Raw genomic sequence first — 9,598 nt, 5'->3', positions numbered from 1 at the left:
CCCATCCGTCCTTTGGTGTCCCTGCCACTGGAAATTTCTCACTGGAATCCATCCCAGAACTGTGGCTCCTGCCATTTTGTTTTGCACCGCACCCGCCCCCCCATTTCATTTCTCTGACCTTCCCTGTCTTCTCTTTTCTTGGGGTCGCTTTTCCCTAAGCTCCCGTGAAGACGCCGGTAAAGCTGTTTAGTCCCTCGTGTGTTTAACCGTGTCCCTTCAACCATGTCCCTGGCACCGCCCTCCCCTTCCTCAACCAAAGTGGCTGATCGAGATGTTTTCCTAAACAAAACTGTCCTCGCCCTGCTAACTGCATGGAAAACGTGCCATCTGGTGTATACGCTGGTCTCCTGAGAAATCGAGGAGTCCAAGCTCCCAGCTGAGACTCAGATCTCTCCACCAGCTGCCAGGCTGAGGCTAGACCCGGGGCCCCAGGAGTGAATTTGTCAGAGTCAAGGCCGCGGTGGGGCAGCCTCTTGGCAGCCTGCCAGCAGCCCCTTCTGGCAATGTTCCATCTGTCTGAGCAGCACAGATCGAGCCTCAGATGTGCGGGGCCCGAGGAGAAAACCCGAGAAGGATGACAGCACGGAGGTGAGGTGACCTCAGTGGAGCGGAGGTGCTTGGGGTCCAGAGCTGCTGGGAGACAGGAGGTGACAGTGGACTGGATGTGAAGAAAGTTTGCCCCTGCACAGAAAGCTGAGTCGTGTGTGCGAGTGTGAGTGTGCATGCACGCGTGTGTGAGTGTGTGGGGGTGTGGTGTGATGCCTCTGGAGAGGTCTCAGAGGTGGGGAAGATGAAAAGGAAGGCCAGGAGCTCTTCCTGTGGATGAAGAAATATGACAAGGTGGCCAGGGAAACAGATAATGCCTTCTAGGCAGAGATCTGCAGAGCGGAGCCGAGAGAGGGCACGGCGAGAAGTCTTCAGAACAAAAGCGGCCATGAGAGAAGCACTTACCATGCACCAGGCACTCAACGCTGAGAGTAGCCGCAATTACTGTTCCTGCATGCCGGGCATCGTCCTGACCCAGCACCGTCTAGTAAACACACAGTGCAAGCCACGTATGTCATTGTAGGTATTCTAGGAGCTGCATTTTATTTTATTTATTTATTAAAATACAAACAAACAAGGCGCCTGCATGGCTCAGTGGGTTGAGCGTCTGCCTTCGGCTCAGGTCATGATCCCAGGGTCCTGAGATCGAGCCCCGCATCGGGCTCCCTGCTCAGCGGGAAGCTTGCTTCTCCCTCTCCCACTCCCCCTGCTTGTGTTCCCTCTCTTGCTGTGTCTCTATCTGTCAAATAAATAAATAAAATCTTAAAAAAAAAAGTTCAAAGGAACAATGATGCCATGGTTTGAACTGAGAGGGAAAGAGGTGTTTGCACCATCTTCTACACCAGCATTTTATTTTTATTTTATTATTATTTTTTTAAGTAGACTCTACACCCAATGTGGGGCTTGAATTCACGACCCAAGATCAAGAGTTGCATGCTTCACTGGCGGAGCCAGCCAGGAGCCCCATCTTTTCCTTCCTTCCTTCCTTCCTTCCTTCCTTCCTTCCTTCCTTCCTTCTTCCCTCCTTTCTCTCTCTCTTCCTTCCTTCTTTTCTTTAAGATTTTATTTATTTATTTGAGAGAGAGAATGAGTGAGAGAGAGAGAGAGCATGAATAGGGGGAGGGGCAGAGGGAGAAGCAGGCTTTCCGCTGAGCAGGGAGCCTGACTCGGGGCTCAATCCCAGGACCCTTAGATCATGACCTGAGCTGAAGGCAGATGTTTAGTCCACTGAGTCACCCAGGAGCCCACCCGTCGTCTTTCAAGTAACGCACCATAATTTATTCCAGCAGTCCCTATTTGAGGGCAATGTTTCACTAATATAGATAGCCTACAGTGAACATTCCTGCAAATTTTTTTTTTCCAGTCATCCAATGTGCAGCCCAGAAGTTTTTATTCTCTGCCACTTCATCGTCTGGGGTTCAAAGAGTGTAGGTGAGAGCCGTGCAAATACCCCAAGCCTGACGTGTTGCCACTGCACCCAAGAGTCCCCGAACGTGTCTACCTAAACCCTGGTGCTTACGTTCATGACTTCACTTTCTCGTCACACAGGCCAGTTTCCTCTGCATCCGACCCTTGGTTCCACCTATCCTTCTGCTCTCCGATGAACTTCAGCTAGAGAGACACCTTTCTGGAGCCCGCCATCAGCTGTGCCCATTATGCAGAAAGATGCTTCCAGCCCCTGCTCTCAGGCAAGTTGCATTTATTTAGAGCCACGTGGAGCCTTCACCGTTCTGCTTTGTGGAAATGTTTGTGCAGGTTCCTGGCTTCTGCCCAGGCTGTATCTGACCGCCCTTTTACCTTTTCGGTTGGTCTTATCTCTAACTTGGGGGCGGGTTTTTGCAAAGCAGAAGTCCAACTGAAACATCAGTTCCTGAAATTTCAATTAGCAATAATCGCGCCTCGGATAAACCTCATTGGCTACGATACTGCCACTGCGCAAAGCTTCAGTTCCTGAAATTAACTTCTTATGTTTTTAACTAGAGCAGAGGTGTGTTTTATTTTGTTTGTTTGTTTTTGCTTGTTTTTGTTTTTAAAGATTTTATTTATTTATTGACAGAGAGAGACACAGCGAGAGAGGGAACACAAGCAGGGGGAGTGGGAGAGGGAGAGAGCGGAGCCGGGAGCCACATGGGGGGCTCGATCCCAGTACCCTGGGATCATGACCTGAGTCAAAGGCAGACACTTAATGACTGAGCCACCCCCACACCCCGAGCAGGGGTTTTTAATTAGAGTACCCAAATGATGTTGGGAAGGGGGAAGACACAAACCCCCAAATTAGTGTGCAAAATCTGTGTGTGTGCATCTTTGTAGGGAGACGTGGCTTATTTTCATTCAATTTCCCAAGGGGCCTGGGACCCACCTAGAGTACATGGTGGGTCCGAGTGGCCACCGGATCGGGCCCTGCACTGTCTGATCCTTTGCAGACTTCTCGAGCCAAGAACCACGGCTTCTGGACTCCTCCGTTTCTCTTTCCCAGCCCAGCAGCAGGCTGGCTTTCCGTTGAAGACCATTCATCAGAAAGACCTGCTTTCCAGGCTCCGTGAGCCTTCGTGTGTGTTAAGTGGTGGCTGGTGGCAGCTTAGAGCAGAGAGGCTTCACCTTGGCTCTGTTGGATCCTCTGCTTGCTCCCGGCCCCACAGGCTGAGGCTCAAATTCTAGCTGCAAAAAAGGAAAAAAAAAAAAAGTTACAAATGACTTCCTGAACCCCTGGGTTTCTCATGACCAGCAAAAACTTTCAGTGTGAAAACTTGAAATACCAAGTGCTTGTATCTGCTTGCCTTTCTTCCCTTTTAATTACGTAGTGTCTTCGTTTGCTGGGCTGCCATAACAAAGAACCATAGATCGGATGGTTTAAACAGCAGAAATTCATTTTCTGACCGTTCTGGACTCTGAAAGTCCAAGATCAAGGTGTCAGCAAGGTTACTTCCATCTGAGGCCTCTCTCCTTAGCTTGCAGATGGCTGTCTTCTCCCGGTCTTCACATGGTCTTCCCTCGGTGTGTGTCCTAATCTCCTCTTATAGGGACGTTGGTCAAATTGGATTAGAGCCCACCCCAATAACCTCACTTCACCTTAATTGCCTCTTTAAACACCCTCTTTCCAAATACAGTCATATTCTGAGCTCCTGGGGATTAGGACTTCAACTAATGAATTTGGGAGGGACACCATTCCGCTGCTAAAAACTTTGTTATACTTTTGTGATTCTAAAAATCACATATATTCTCCATAGAAAATACAGAAACTTCAGAAATGGAGAAATTAATGAAAGGATCTCTGCAAAAATCATTCTTTTTCTTTAAGCATATAAAGGAAAAAGTGAAAGCACACCCCTTTCTCCACTTCTCCTTCCTCCCCAAAGAACACCCATAATACTGGTTTGTAATAATAGGGACATGTCCTCTCAAATCTTTTCTGTGCTTGCACAAGCTGCTTCCTGGAACGTCCTTGTCCCCACATCTCGACCCGCTCATGCAGCTGTCCTAAAGAACACACTGCTCCTGCTATGAATTAAATCTTCGTGCACCTTCACACTGACTCTAGAATTGTTCTGTTGAAGGCCACACAAAATGTTAACAATTAGAGCTCAGAATGTTTTTTATTTTTGAAGTTTTTTATTTACTTAAAGTAATCTCTACACCCGATGTGGGACTTGAACTCACGACCCAGAGATCCAGAGTCACGTGCTCCTCCAACATAGCCAGCCAGGCGCCCCTAGAGCTCAGATTTAAAAGGAAATTTTTTTTTTAAGATTTTAGTTATTAAAAAAAAAGATTTTATTCATTTATTTGACAGAGAGAGACACAGCGAGAGAGGGAACATAAGCAGGGGGAGTGGGAGAGGGAGAAGCAGGCTTCCCGCGGAGCAGGGAGCCCGATGCGGGGCTCAACCGCAGGACCCTGGGATCACGATCTGAGCCAAAGGCAGACGCTTAACGACTGAGCCACCCAGGCGCCCCTAAAAGGAAATTCTATAGTGAGGTACTCGTTGCCATTTTGTTGTTTTATGGTTGTTTTTGTAGTTCTCTGCTCCTTTCTTCTCTTGCTCTCTTTTCTCACCATGAGTTGGGTTAGGAAATTCTAGAAAGGCACATAAAAGTGAATGAGACTTGTCAGAAGGGCTTCTGATACGTTAACCAGTCTTGAGTTTAGGTAATGGGGCAGAAAGTTATTTTTCTCACCTCGTCTTCCTGCTTAGTTGGATCCTCTACATTTTCTTTAATGAGCTTATATTACTTTTTGTAATGGGGGAAATGAACAACTGTAATAGAGTACTGCCAACAGGGACAATTAGAAGGAAATTTGAGCTCTGTTCAGAGCAGGAAGATGAAAGAAAGAGCAAGCCAGCTGCCACGGAGCTGAGCGGGGGGGGGGGGGGGGGGGGGGGGGAGGCGCTGCTGAGGTGGGGGCCACAAGGGAAGACCCATGGGGTGACTGGCCCTTTGCCTTTCAGACCTGGCAGAGAAGAGTGTGCATGAGCGATCCTTGCCAGGGAGGAACTAGCTCTTAGCTGGTGCAAGGTGGGTTGAAGAGTTTGCAAATGAGCGCCTGGCTTCTTGAAATCAGGTCCTTTGGTCTGGGCTAATTATATCCCAACTACTGAGAAAAGGATGCTGAGTCACTGCTGGTGGTCTTTGAAAAATTGCAGTGAAAGGGCACCTGGGTGGCTCAGTCAGTTAAGCATCTGATCCAATATCTGAAGTCTCTACTTCCTTCCCTTTCAAAAATGGGGGGTGGTAGTGGGGGTGGGGGGGAAGGGTGGGGGGAAATGGCCTTTTGACCCTCGCTGACCTTCCAGCTCATTTCCCACTGTAATTTTTCTTTTTAGAAAGTTTGTTTTGGTTTTATTTATTTATTTATCTTAAATATTTTATTTATTTGAGAGAGAGAGCTCAGAAGCGGGGGGAAGGGGTAGAGGGAGAAGCAGACCCCTGCCAAGCAGGAAGCCTGATGTGGGACTCAATCCCAGGACCCTGGGATCATGACCTGAGCCAAAGGCAGATACTTAACCAACTGAGGCACCCAGGCTCTCAAGAGTGAAGATATTTAATGAATTCAGTATAAAAGTCTGGAGGTAGGTGTTTCTTGGCATTGGTTTGGTGGCTCAAATAATATCAGGATCAACATCTCTTGGGGGCGCCTGGCTGGCTCAGTTGGAAGAGTGTGCAACTCTTGATCTCGGGGTCATGAGTTCAAGCCCCATGTGAGGTGTAGACACTACTTAAATAAATAAAACTTAAAAAAAAAAAAGGATCAACATCTCTGTGATTCTCTTTGTCTTTCACTTATGGTGTCAAAAAGGCTGCCACTCCAGCCATTATGTCCATGGTAAGGCAGGGGAAGAGAGGAACTTTGCCAGTGATCAACACCTGTCTCTTTTCTAATCAAAGATTTCCTAGAAATGCCATGGTTTTCTTTCACTTTCCTCTCATTAGACAGGACTGTGTCACGTGGCCATTTTTAGCTGCAAAGCGGCCTGGGAAAGTGAGTTTTTGACTCTTCTTGTTTGTAGAAGAAACACAAAAGAGAAAAGGGGATTGGGAAATGGAAGTAGGTTGGCTACACACCGGAAACAACACTCCTATTTTCCAGACATCTGAGTGTCTGGAACCGTGGCTGCCATCTTGGTTCTGGCAGAGCAGAGAGATAGAAAGAACCTGCATCCAAGGCCAACAGCCCAGATGAAAAGTGAGCAAAGTAGGTAAAGACAACGTTCACAGATGGGCACCTGGGTGGCTCAGTCGGTTAAGTGACTGCCTTTGGCTCAGGTCATGATCCTGGGGTCCTGGGACTGAGCCCTGCATTGGGCTCCCTGCTCGGTGGCCAGTCTGCTTCTCCTCTCCTTCTCCCTCTGTGATCTCTCTCACTATCACTCTCTCTCAAATAAATGAATAAAGTCTTAAAAAAAAAAAGACAACGTTCACAGAAAAAGGAAAACCAAGTAGCCCTTAAGCATATGAGAAAATGTTCAACTTCACTCATCGTAAGAGCAATGAATACTGAAATAACACCACGATACTACTTTTCACCTATCAGATTGGCAAAAATCCAAATGTTTGACAACACATTCTGTTGATGAGGTTGTGGGGAAACAGGCGTTAACGGCAAAATGACACAATCTCCTATGGTGGGGAAAGAGTAAAGAGAGGAACACATGAACTGGGGTCTTTATGTCCTCACCAAGATGCCACATCAACTGGCCTGGAGCCCAGCCTCCTGTGGGACTTCCTATTAAGTTCCTCACTCATCGAGCCAGTTTGAGTAGAGTTTTTGTTTTTTTTTTTTTTAAAGATTTTATTTATTTGACAGAGAGAGACACAGCGAGAGAGGGGACACAAGCAGGGGGAGTGGGAGAGGGAGAAGCAGGCCTCCCGTGGAGCAGGGAGCCCGATGCGGGGCTAGATCCCAGGACCCTGGGACCATGACCCGAGCCGAAGGCAGACGCCCAACGACTGAGCTACCCAGGCGCCCCTGAGTAGAGTTTTTGTTACCTAGAACCCAAACTATCCCAAATGGTGCCCCTGCCTCCCACCTGAAGCCCAGGAGCAAAGTTGTTCTGTCCAGAAGCCAGATCATGGAATCTCACTGGGTCACCCAGTGACTAGCCAAAGCCAAGCAGGTACAGATCCAAAAGCTGAGATCATTGCTGACAGAAGGATCCCTCCCAGAGAATGGGCCGTGAGCCCATTCCAAAATCAGTGGGTGGGTAACTGCCTAGGGTAATATTTAACCCATGTGGTCATGAGAGGGGGCTGCATCTTGAGTGGTTGAAAGTCCTGTAGGAATCCAAATGTAGAGATGATCCTAAGGTGTTAGATCTTGAAGTGGTAAGATGGCTGCCTTGGTCTTGCTTGACCCAATATCCTGATGTCTAGCTATGTATATCGTTTATTTGATTGTCTTTATTTGAATTTTTTTTCTTTTTAAGGATTTATTTATTTATTTTAGAAAGAGAGAGAGCGCGCGCACATATGGGGGGGAGGGGCAGGGAGAGAGCAAAAGAAGTAGATTCCCCGCTGAGCGCAGAGCCCTGACGCAGGGCTCCATCCCAGGACCATGAGACCACAACCCCAGCCCAAATCAAGGGCCACTCAACCAGCTGAGCCACCCAGGCTCCCCTTTATTTGAATTTCTTATTCACTGAGCAACTTCCTGGTTCCTGAATATTCCCAAACTGTGTGGCAATTGCATACCCCACCGTAAAGGAGTAAATCAGTATTCAGTTTGTCTTTTGAAAAATTGCTAGTGAAGAATGGACAGGCGCAGTGGAATCCCTTAATCCTCACATCGAACATTCCTCACTAATGACCTTCCTAGTCTGAGATGTGGTTAAAGACAGATGACTCTTGCCCTCAGGCTACACCCCTTCATGAGCTGCATTTCAAAATACATGCCCTCTATACTGAACACAATGCATGGGACAGACTTCCAGGATATTCCAGAACATGGCTGCCACTTGCAGTGTGGCCCCATTCATGCGTAGGCCCACGCCAATTCTGCCCAAGTGTTGGGCAGGTGAGAGTGAGAATATCTGGCTATCTGAGGTTGGGAGCCTTCATGGCCCTGGGGATCCAAAGGACTTGGTTTGCTCCCTTCTAAGATGGAGCAAGGCCAGGACAAAGGCATAACCAGTAGAACCTCATTGAGATTATATTGCAAGGGATACTCTGATGCCCACAGGTACAGCCTTGGGTCTTCAAGGGCAGTAAGAGGTGTTTAAGTGGGCCAGGTATCCCTGGTGGGGTTCACGTTTGATTACGGGGCAGCCCAATGGTAGGAGCAGGGAGGTGGGAAGGAGTTTAGGATCTTTGGCAAGGGGAAAACAGAAAGGAGGTGCCAAATGCGCCACCATGCCTTGGGGGCATGCTGTTTGTATCTCCAAAGATGTATAGATGCTGGCCTCTTCCTTGACATCTTTCTAGCCCCCAGAAGGCCTCCGTGTATGGGCCTGGCAATCATTCAGACTCCCTACAAGCCTCATTTCCAGCAAGTGTCCTGCCACCAGCCTCATACCCGCTCTGATTACTCTTCTCAGCACGTGTATGTTTAGCGTGTACTCGGCTGTTAATTTGTGATTGTTTTGCACATTGTGTCATATGTGTATGTTTTGTCTATGTGGGACCCTGAGATCAGGGTCTGTCTTCTAGTTCTTGTGAATCACCGTCCTCCTCCTCCACAAACACCACCACCAATGATAACTTGCACCTCATACGGGGCATTACATAACAGACAAAAATGCTTGTAAACAGGCTACCATTACTGACGCTCAGAGGTTTGCCCCCACTATAAACGGACACGATAGGGGTGAAAAGCTGAGGTTCAGAGCTGAGGAATGTGTACAGTGGGGCCCTTTACTTTCACTGTTCACTTAACAGACTAGGTGTCTATTCTCCCTGAGAGGGCTGTCACCTTTACAAAAGAAGTGGGAGGTGTCTTCCAAAGCCTCATGGAACATATTCACCCGGGAAGATTCTTTTTTTTTTTTAAGAGAAATATCTTTTTTTTTTTTAGATTTTACTTATTTATTTGACAGAGAGAGAGCACAAGCAGGGGGAGGGGCAGAGGCAGAGGGAGAAGCAGGCTCCCCACTGAGCAGGGAGCCGGACGCGGGGCTCGATCCCAGGACCCTGGGGTCATGACCTGAGCCGAAGGCAGACGCTTAAACAACTGAGCCACCCAGGATTCCCACCTGGGAAGATTCTTCACAGAGCTGTCCAATACCTAAAACAGTTTGCAGCCATCACTCCATCCTGCCATAGCAGATACATGCACAGGAAATTAGGGTCAGAAAATTTTGCTATGGCTTGGGAAAATCTTAAAACAGCTTTTTCCAAGTCTTTACCACGAGAGTCCTTGAGATCTCAACCTAACTTAAATGATTTCTCTGTGCTGTCAGCTTTTCAGAAAGGCATTTCTTCAAAACAAAACAGACAAACAAAAAACCAAACACTGAAGTAAGCGTGGGGATTGTCGATGCCCCGGGAGACCAAGGTGCTGGGCGGCTCCTGGCCACCAGGGGGCGCGGTCTCCCCAGGCCTGGGCTGCGGAGCCCACTACG

At 48.1% G+C, this 9,598-nt stretch overlaps 1 pseudogene; it reads right to left on the bottom strand.

Annotated features, from left to right (window-relative positions):
- Positions 1-2,417: 2,417 nt before the first annotated feature.
- On the bottom strand, positions 2,418-2,489 carry LOC118537889 (U4 spliceosomal RNA; annotated as a pseudogene).
- Positions 2,490-9,598: the final 7,109 nt, after the last annotated feature.

This window comes from Halichoerus grypus, chromosome 8, assembly GCF_964656455.1.
Source record: "Halichoerus grypus chromosome 8, mHalGry1.hap1.1, whole genome shotgun sequence".
NCBI lineage: Eukaryota > Metazoa > Chordata > Mammalia > Carnivora > Phocidae > Halichoerus > Halichoerus grypus.
Note: the sequence above shows the minus strand (reverse complement) of the source record. Positions and strands in the feature narration are given on the sequence as shown.